Raw genomic sequence first — 11,364 nt, 5'->3', positions numbered from 1 at the left:
ATATAGATATAGATATAGATATAGATATAGATATAGATATAGATATATATGCAGGCAAAATGCCCACAAGTGTGAAACAAATAAATAGAATAAAATAAAGTATAGCACAATCAAGGCAGATATCTGACAACTTCTGGTCTCTACATATATGCATACAAATTTATATGGGCACTTGCACACACATGTACATTTATGTGAACATATAATACATATATAGATGTATAAAAATATACACATAAATATGTGTGTTTGTGTGTATGTATAGTCATCAAGGAATAGACTGCATACATGATGATAAAATTATGTCTTTTAGTGAAGTGACTTCCCAGCTGTCTTAGTTTATGTAAGTTCACTTTCTGAAGCTCATATAACAATGACAAAAAAATGCCTATAGACCAACCTCTTAGAATTAATCTCTGCTGTGAGTGTACAACTCTGTCTAAATGACTCTTTATCTTCTATATTTACTTGAGAATTCTGAGGCATTGTTATATCTATGAATTAATAAATTATACAATATGATGAAAAAAGCACATTTGTTTTTTAGCATTTAGGACTCTAGATTTTTCTTTGTTGTTGTTGCCAAACACCTTCATGTCCTTTGCTCAGGAGTTTTCAACCTTAGCACTTACATTTTTGAGCCCAGAAATTCTGTGGATTGTGCAATGGTAGAAGCTCTCCTGTTGGTTATGGAAGACATGCCAGTAGCAGTCTCATTCCAGTTACGAACAATAGAAGTCTTGCTAAACATTGCCAAACATGCCTTAAAGTAGACAAGCATTTCTTGGTTGAAAGTTGCTTCTCTTCTCCAAGAAGAGCTGGCTGATACATTTAAAAGACAGACTCCAAAAGAAAAAATCCAGTAGAATTGGTCATCTCTCAGAAAGATGCATGGTGATCTTGTTCACCAAAGTCCTCAACAGGCTGCCTTTGTCTACATTATATTCTTAGGTTACACAATTCCTAAAACAGAAAGATGCTTCCTGACAGTGATAACATTAATGAACACTGAGTAACTGTTTACCTAAGGAATCAGAAATTGAACTAATATTTTGACTGGATTCTTAAATTTTTTTATTTTATTTTATTTTTTTTTACTTAATTCTACTTAGTACGATGACTAGTCAACCTACTGAATATTGATTTTTGGTATGTTACATACAAGAAGACTGAGGCACACAACTGGTAAGGTTAGGCAATTCAAGGTTAGGCAATTTCTCAAAGAGCTTCAGTGAAAGGCCAGGTAGTCGATCTCCAGGGCTGACAAGTAGTTTGCTAAACTCCTTTCCTAAAGGACTGATTCTGATGTCTGGCCCTGAAAGTCAGTGGTGGAACAGAGACTGAGGTAGTTGATGCTCCCTACTCCTCCAGCCCCATCAGTACAATGCTGTTCATCCTAAAAACACCTTGAAGAGAGCACATCTGAAGGAAGATGCAGGAAAAGTCTGAAGTTCCATCAATCCACATACTGCCTTTGGATGTTTCTCCTTTCAGAAGCGTCAGCCAGACCCAGAACATCAAAAACCTATCCAGTGTTCATGAGAGCCATGAGAAAGGTTGGCTTATCACCAGAGAGACAGGGAATAAGTGTAAAATGGAACATCCAGTCAATTTCTGCTACACCTTGGGGTTCATAGAGACCAACCACAGCAGAGCCATGGTGTGTGTACAGCAGCAAGCAGAGAGCATATGCCATATTGTAGACATCAAGTAATGATAGCAATGCTAGTTGCAAAAGACACTTCTGTGCTAATTCATCTTTCAAATTGTGCTCTACGTTCCTGCTTTGAACTCTGACTTCGGATATAACTTCTTTTTGAGGTTTGTTTGTGGCCTCAACATCTGTTCTATATTTTACATACCAAATATAGTAACTTGCCTCTTCTGCTCAGCTCTCATTTAGGGCCCTTGTATCCTGGGGGTTTCCTGTGCCTGACATGACCCAGGTCCTGTCAACCCTACATTTCTAATTTTGAGACCTGAATCAATGGATATGCTTCCAGAGATTTGGCGGCTAAGCTTGGAAAACTGAGAGGTGGAAAAGGGAAGACATAAGCCAAACTCATTTTTAAAAAGTTGAAGAATAAATAAACGTAGAATTAGAATATCATGAAACGAGAGCAGAAAACCCACTGATTTAGCAACAACAAAGACTGTGCAAGGAGGTGTGAAAATAAACCAAGGGTTTTCTTCCTCTGCTACCTACATGGTTGTCTGTGCTCAGTGATGGCGTGGGAGGGAAACCACCATAGGTCAGAGACCTTGAACAAGCAGAGTCTACACCAAAGGAACCCTTTGAAGTATGGTAAGCTGATGTGTCCAGAGAGGAAACTGCTTACCCATTGTGGGCAAGAGCTGGCAGCATAGCAGAAAAGGGTCATAGTATCTGCCTTGTCAACATCCACATGTGAAAGCTGCTGGGAACAAACTCTCCTCTCCTGCTCTCCTGCCAATACCAACACGCTAATGATCTTAGGGGAAAAAAATCTAGCATTTCAGGCTGGCTTTGTCATCTTCTGCTACTGTCTGCAGGACCGAAAATTATCCTCCTCCTCAGTAGAGTGGTGAGCTGGTGGACTCAGGACTTTGTAGGAGAACAAGAGTCTCAAGAGACAAATATCAACTGCTTTCTCTTATATGTAGAATCTATCTATCATGAGCCTACCTACTCACTTACTTACCTATTCATTATCTATCTATAATCTATTAAAAGTAGAAGGAGACTGTGAGAGGGGAGGAAGAGATTTAAACATTTAAAAGAACAGAGGGAGTAATGAAATATGGTTATAATAAAAGCAGAACCTGGGCATCTAGAGTCAACAAAGAGGACCACCAAGGTGGGTAGGGGATCGAGGGAAGCATAATGGTATGTATGTGTATATATTTATGTATGGATGTATGTATGAAAAAGTTGCTATGAAACTCATTTCTCTGCACACTAATCAGCAACATAATTTTAAAATTATTAATGAAAAACAAATGGCCCAAAATGTTTCCTTTGATGGAACAGACTTGGTAAGATGTCACAGCATAAAGGTTACAAAAGACAAGAATCATTTAGACTAGCAACTAAGGCTAGAGCAATGAAAACTCTGTGCCACCACATGTCCATGTACAGACCTGTTGCTTCCTTGACTTGATACAGGAAACTAATCTATTTAGTTCGCTTACATTTTAATGAAGGAAAACACTGGTTTTGTTGATGGCTATGAAGTGATTTGTTGCCATGAGTCTCCGAATGCCTTTGGGAGTTAGTCTGGGAGATGGCTAATTACTTTATTTTTCATGTCTCTGTCAAACAGTAAATAACTCAGAAGTATAGACAGAGGGCACATTTAGGTGTGGTTATTGTCCAATGAACACCTGGGGAGGGGGATCTTGAAAAGTATTTGAATGTTTTGAGGGACAACTTGTTTCCTATTTTCAGTTAGAGCCCAGGGCTGTTCTGAGGGCTGTTAGTTTTGTGTATTATTAAAACGGCTTGTGGGGACATTGTATTTGGCAAAGTCTCCATCTTCGTTTGCAGCATATTCTCTGGCCAATATTCAACATCTCTCGGAAACTTTCCATTCATTTGAGTTTCAATAACCTCCTTGTGTGGTTGGATTGCTAATCAAAACATCATACTTCCTGGGCCAATTTTTATTTTCGGGGGGGGGGGGAATAGAGGAGAAACATGGTAAAGTCATTTGTAAGGGATCAAGTAGGAGATTGGGAAGACAGAAAATTATGGCCAGCCAAATTATTCTACGAACACTGATAGGATGCTTGCGTGCTCTCTGTGTTGGAAATTCTCTACTGTCAAAGAAAAGCACATCCCAGTGAAGCAAAGACCTGGGCAATTGCTTTCCCAGCTATTTTATTGTCTAGATCTGCAAAAAATTAAGCATGGTTGCTCTAGGATAGTATCCATGTAATCCAGCTATTGTCTCGACTACTAAGCCCACAAGTTTTGTTTGGTTTGTGGCTCCACAGTGATGTAGAGGCTTCTGTCAGCCATTCCCTAAGCAGATGTAACTTTCTCTGGTTTTCAAGACAGAATAAGTCTTTACTGCAGTTTTCTAGCATTTCTTGAGCCAGTGAAGGTCCGTGGGAGGAGGAACATATATGTTTGACCCACAATTTGCTTTCTTGAGCAGACCCAAAGGGTAGAGAGGGAGAGGTACCATTGCCACAGCAACTATATGTCTCAACACTGGGATACCTCTGCTTTTACCATCCATAAAGAAAAAGATAGAAGAAAGTCCCAGATAACAGAATCAAGAGTCCTACAAAGAAGTGCATCCCAAACCTGATCATTTTTGATCCATCTAAGGAATTTTAACCATATCAATGAGACAGATAATTTAGCCATTATCATTTTTTTAATATAGTGTTTACTCTGTGCCAAGCACTAAGATCTTTGTTTTTGTTTTGATTTTAACATCTGTGAAATCCTTAAGTTCTCAGTGAAACCCCAGAGGAAGACAGCATTCTTCCCATATTGTAAAAGAAGAAAGTAAAGCACAAAGAGGATTACTAATCCAAGCCAAGCCTCATTAGCAATCAGGGATTGATGCTGAGACATCTAGCTTTCGGGTCTAAAGATAAACCTTCCAGTACAAAGGAAAGTTAAAATAGTAGTCACACTCCATGTTTGATTGCTAAAAGCTAACACATAACATCTCGACCAGATTATTCACACTCTATGGCCCTAAAATCCAGTTCTCCATCCTTTGGCTCCTAGCCCTTCCTCTCTGACATGGCAAGCAATTCTGACAGCAGGACTCTGTGGTCTGAGTATGTTGTAAATGGTGCTGGGGTCTATGACAGGGAATCACTCATAAGAACAGCCACTTTAAAACAGGTCCTGGGTGGTAAGATCACTCCACTCTAGGACCCCCACACATGGACAAGGTTTTGATGCTATGTCATTTGTCAGCATGTATTTGCAAATTTGTATTCAATGGTGGCATTGTACGAAACATTAGATTTTCTTTAGTATCTGACTAACATAAAATGTATAAATAAACTGTAGCCAGGCAGTGATGGCGTATGCCTCCCAGCACTTGGGAGGCAGAGACAGGTGGATTTCTGAGTTTGAGGCCAGCTTGGTCTACAGAGTGAGTTCCAGGACAGCCAAGGCTATACAGAGAAACCCTGTCTCGAAAACCAAACAAACAAACAACAAAACAAAACAAAAACAACAACAACAACAAAAATACTATGACTCCACAGAAAGAGAACACAAACATTCCCCAAGAAGCTTCTCTACCTCTTGGTGCCCAATAACTGAGATAACAGATCTAGCCAGATGGGAGAGTTGCAAGGTGAAGTTAATTGACTGCAATGGCAAGGGATGCTTGATGGGCCTGTCCAGGTTTACAAAGTAAATCTTCTTTCTTTGTCTTGTATTTCCCAAATCCATTTTCAATGACCATAGAATAGTTTTTGGTTTAATGATTCCTGGTCTCTTCTGCTTGAACAGATTTTTAAAATATACATTTTTAGTAGTTCATACTATAGGTGTTTTTAATATTATATGGCAATTGTTTCTTGTGTTAAAGTCCTCCGAACTTGAACAAATACTAAGGCCATTTGGGCCAGTTGTCTTATTTTGAATAGAAAGAGGTGGAGATCCAGTCAGGCTAAGGGGTGTCTTAAGGGAAGGGTGTCAGATGGTGAAGTTGGTACTTAGAATCTCTGTTGGTTGTTAGTTCATATTATTAGTTGGGACATGTTCAGTCATACAGAGATACAAGTGACTTCACTGGCAAAATGACATCCCTTCTTGATTTGAGGGATCATGAAATATACTCGTCATCAGGCTCTGGTTCTGCACACTGTTGTGAAGTGAAATATGTTTTTCCTTCAGTTCCTGGCTCTCTTGACCCATGCTATGGAGTTCAGGATTGTTCAAGTCTGCTTTGCAATGGGGCCACCAATCTGGCTTCTGTTCCATGACTTTGGTTCTGGAGCAGGATTCCTAATTCTGGTTTGCCTGTTCACTGTCCCAACTACCAAACTCTGTCCAAATATCCTGATTCATTGCTTGAGAAAAAGAATTCCTATGACAATATTGCTTAGTGCATTGACTCTCCCAGGACCAGTTGGGTTTAGAGAATTCTGGGTGTTTGGGGATGGACAGCTTTAGCTGTAAGGAAACTTTAAACAATGAGGCAGAGGACAAGCATCTGGAAAGGCAGAAAATTTTTCTCAGACTGCTCTATTTAAAAGTCACTAAGGTTTAACATATCCATGGAAGGGTCCATGGAGAAGTATGTGACCATGTCTATTCTTTCAGGATGACATGTAGATTGAAAATTGTAATTATTATTAGGTATGATGGTGTACACTTATAATCCCATCATTCTGTGGGCTGGAACTGGAGGAGGGTTGTGGTTTGAGGCCAGACTGGGCTACTCAAGGATGCCTTTGTCAAACAAATAAAACTAAATACACACACACATACAACATGGAGGTCTGGGGGGAGAGAGAACAGCAGACAGGTAGACAGACAGACAGACAGACAGACACAGACATGGACGAGGCAGAGAGACAGAGACAGATAGAGACACCAAGACTGGTTCTCTGGTGAAGCACTACAATCCTTAGAGTAGTATTTTGGAGACAATCATAAAGAATGGATTAGGAACTACACCTGTTGCTGGTATAAAGGAAGGGAGGAATATAATGTTTTATTTAAAAATGTAAATACTTTCTTGTCCATATGAGTTAATGAAACACTGATAAGGATGATTCCCAAAGAGTCAATGCATTTAGAATGTATTCACTGTATTTAATAATTGGTTTGGGTTGCTCATGACAGGGTAAGAAAAGGGGTATAGAATCTGGCATTAAACAACAAAGTAAAATACAAAGTACTCAATTAACAGATATGTGTATAAAGAACTACTGCACAACTTCACTTAATGTTCTTCTACAAAATTCGTTATGTGTATGCGTTTGTGATATATGTATATGTGTGTGGTGTGTGTGTGCGTGACATGTGTGTGATGTGTATATGATGTATGTGTGTGATGTATGTATGTGTGTGTATGTATGTGTGTGTGTGTGTGTGTGTGTGTGTGTGTGTGTGTTGTGCATACATAGAGAGTATAGATGACCCTGGTATCTCCTATCTGTTCTCCATGTTTTGAGGCAATGTCTCCCACTTAATTTCAAACTCATGGCTTTTGTTAGACTAGAAGGCCAAAGAGGCCCCACAATTCTTCTGTCTCTGCCTCCCAAAGCTGACATTACAGGTGCATGACACCATGGGAGCTTTTGACACGATGCTTGGGATCTGATCTCAGGTCCTCACGATTAGGCAATAACCAGTTTAATCACTGATCGGTCTTCCCAGCCAGTCAACTGTGCTTCAGAAGAATCTGAAATAGAAGGTCCAGTACTGATAGAAGCAAAGTGCCTAATGGGAAGGAAAGAGCTCAGCAGCATTTCCCTAGGCTTAGAACAATATGGGTCCATGTGAGTGCTCTGGATCAGCCAATGATGGGGGGGGGGAGACTCCCATCAGAAATTATTCTATAAAACTCATTACAGTCACTAAAAAATCAAGGTGCCTCTGCTTCCTAGACCAGGCAGAAAAAAAAAAGATCTGAATCTAGGAAGGAGGTGGTGGGGTTCCTTTTGATATCTCAGATTTTGACCAGAGTTAGAGTATTAAGTAGTGCCTGCAACTGCTACATTTAATTATGACCAGTAGTCTAGATGAGTGTTGGACATATGCAATTTTAAAAACCCTGATTGTCCATATCATTTTTCTTGCATATATCAGACAGCTAGATGTTAGTTCACGTAATTGGTTTTTAACACAGAGTTAAATTTTTCAAAGGAAAAGTTGAGTCAGGGAAATTACATGAGCCAAATATAATCATCACAACTCTGGCGGCCTCCTCCACCTGCTGGCTGCTGAGAGGGAGAAGCTGTGAAAGGAAGACAGGGTCTGTGTGTTTGTGGTAAATGCCATGGGACACCGGAAAGTGGTTGAAGATTCTTGTTTCCATGTGGTGAGAACAGAATCTCTGTAAGTTCTTTGGCAGGACCATGATCTCACAGTTTGCCAAAGGAGGAATTTGCAGATTGGTCTATGGACCAGCATGCTCTGTTTACTTATTCTATTTCCCCTCTCTCTGCAGGATCGAAACCCAGCGTTCAATTACCATGGCTTGGCTCAGACATTTCCTCAGGTAGCACTAGTTTATGCTTTGAGTCAGATGCACCTGATGACAACTGGTGGTATCACTTTATGAACCCCTGTACCTAAAGTAAAGGAGAAAACACCATAAAGCATTGTAAGGCATTTACAGAGGCTGGGAAATATGATTCTGCTGTAAGGGTGGTTGAGCTCCTGGTGTTGAGCCTTCAGACGGGAGGGAAGGTTTATTTTTTGAATTTTAATACAGCGAATGGAATGGGTGTTGACTAGATGTCATAAGGAAGATGAAAAGTGTAAAGAAAACAAAACCCTCCGCCATTAGAAACACAGCCACCTGTTCCTAGCTGATTTGAATTTCACAGAACAGCTTCTACCAAGTAGTGTAAGCATCATGTGCCTAGGACTGGGGTTCCTTTAACCGCAACAAACACAGAAGTGAAGGCACTCTTCCAGATTATCAGAGTTTAAACAGTTTGTGGTCTTGGGCAGGAAGCTCTTAGGAGAACCAAACTCACCCCTCTTTAGCTACACAAGCCCACTTAGCATCAAAAGAATTCCCAAGCCACCTGGGTAAAAACCTGATAGAAGCCAGAGTCAGCCTGCACTTAGGTGTGGTATGTTCAGCTTGTCAACATCAACAAACTGCAAATGTAAATAAAATGAAACACATTCCCTAATATGGTGCAATGAGAAATTAGTTAGGTCACAAGGGCAATGTCTTTATGCATGGGATGAATGTCCTTATAAGTTAGGTTGGAGGCAAGATTGGGCATTAGTACCCTAATGTGGAAAAAGGAGGGACTCACAGGCCTTCCCCTTTCTGAAGATTTAAATGCAGTTAATAGTTGATGGGGGAGAGAGGGACAGTAGTGTAGCTTCTTCAGTAGTGTAGCTACCAGTAATGTGCCCAGGCTTCTTAAAAGCCCCAGTCAGGGCTTGGAGCAAAGGCTCAGCAGTAAGAGCAATAACTGCTTATGCAGAAGACTCAGGCTTGGTTAGTAGCAATCATATCAGGCTGCTCACAACTACCAATAATCATGAGGCCTGTGGCATATGCACATATATGGTGCACATAAACTCACACAAGCATACATATATACACATAATATGTATATAATGCATTATATTGTATTATAACATATAATATGTTATATATACATATATACATATTATAGTAATATAATATTTTAAATAAATAATATATATTAAGAGAAACCTCATCTGTGCTCCTAATGAACAACTTTAATAAAATTCATTGGGGGTACACATGTGCATATTCGCATGTGCACACAGAAGTAGAAGGGGGTTTCATTGAGAAGAGGAAGGATAACACTGGGAGTAAGAGGGTTAAGAGAGGGTGAGGGGTGAATATAATCAATGCATATAAAAATATAACGAAATTCATTATAAATAATTTATATAACTGATAACATTTTTCAGTAAAGAGGTAAGAGGGTTCTTATTTGTTCCTCCTATGTTGTTAGGACCCAACAAGAAATAGAAGGCTTCTGTTACTCTCATCCCTAACTATCTCCTCTTTCATACTCTTTATGTCTCCAACCACCATAGAAACTGTCTGTGACTGTCTCTCTGTGTGTGCTTGAGTACATTACCTGGCTAATCTCTACCTCAGTCAGTCAGTCATAAAATATGTATAAGAATCATAGTTCACTCATCGAATTCTTATTAAAACAGAATGAGTTGATATTCAAAGACATGTGAAGACAGACCCATACAGGTAAGTACATCCCTGTGTCGCCCTTGTCTAGCTGCACTGACTTGATCCTCCTCACACAAGACACACTTGTATTTGCCTCAATGTCCCTGCAAATTCACTCTGTGTGCCTATACCAGACTAAGATGTACACCTATAAGGGTTGTCCTCTCATCTCATGATGCTTTCCAGTATTACCAAACGAATTAAAAATTTAAGAAAAAATCAGAAATGGACCGAACTACCAAACCAACCAACCAACCAACCAACCAACCAAAAAAAGGCAGCCAGGAAGAAATGAAGGCTGTTGATTGAATACCTAAAGGAAATGCAGGAAAAGGTAAGATTGTCTCAAAGTTCAGTTAAAAGATAGCTTCTAGAAAAAAGACCAAAAGAAAAGTTTAGTAAAGTGTATTGGAGGTAAAAGTAGGAAATATCCAAGAAAACTGACATGTGTGATTTTATCCCCCTAGGAAAACAGGAACATATCAAGAGCACAAACAAGACACCAATTCCAGCACGAGGCCAGTTTTTAGGACTGTATTTCTGGTTAAACATCTCAAACTAGCTTGTCACCATTTGTGATAATCAGAAAACCTTGCTGCCCTTTGCTGCATTTTGATTCCTTCCCAAGACCTAGCAGGGCCATCTCACCTGGTCGTGTGACCATCCAAATTCCCTTACCTGTTTCTAAGTCCAGCAGAGATGTGCCATCCTAAGTCTTTCCTTCTTCAGCAGCCAATCATGGTGCATGTGGCTCACTGAAAACCTCTTCATCTTCATCCTTCCAGAGAATCCCTGGGCCGCTTCTGGACTCTTCCCTTCTGAGAATCACACTGCACTTATTTTTGCTTGAGGAGCCAGAAGTCACTATTTCTATCCATTTATTCATCAGTAAAGAATTATTGGAAGCAATTGGGTATATATATTTTTTTTACCATTGAACTCTAAACAGGCTTACCTTTTCTTATTTTCTAGAAAATTTAAAGAGATGTCAACTGAGACTTCAGTATGAAGAAAGAAAGAAAGAAAGAAAGAAAGAAAGAAAGAAAGAAAGAAAGAAAGAACATATACTAGGAGACAAGAAAAAGATACATGAAGAGCACTATCCATGCTCTCCTTCCAAGGAAGGGAGGTCATATCTAGGTAGCCTAGAAATTAAACCTCTTGGGACACTCTCCTCTTAGTCTTGGCCACTTGGGGTTCCTGAAGCTGTAGAGCTGTATAACGAGGCCATAGCCAAAGAGTAAGCATGTGTGGGGAAGAGATACTGTATCTAGTGCTGGTAAAATTCTGCTTCTCCATGTTAATTTAAAGAAGTAAAGCTAGATTCCTCGTCACTGAATTGAACCAGAAACAAATAAGTTTTCAAAGGGGCAAAAATGAATGTCATATGAATGAAAAAGAAAAAGGAAAACAAACAAGCAAAAATCCTCAATGTAGGCAGAGAGAGAGAGAGAGAGAGAGAGAGAGAGAGAGAGAGAGAGAGAGA

Source organism: Grammomys surdaster, unplaced genomic scaffold (genome assembly GCF_004785775.1).
Source record: "Grammomys surdaster isolate TR1022 unplaced genomic scaffold, NIH_TR_1.0 125167, whole genome shotgun sequence".
NCBI classification, from domain to species: domain Eukaryota; kingdom Metazoa; phylum Chordata; class Mammalia; order Rodentia; family Muridae; genus Grammomys; species Grammomys surdaster.
The sequence above is the reverse complement of the archived record's forward strand: the minus strand, read 5'-3'. Positions refer to the sequence as shown.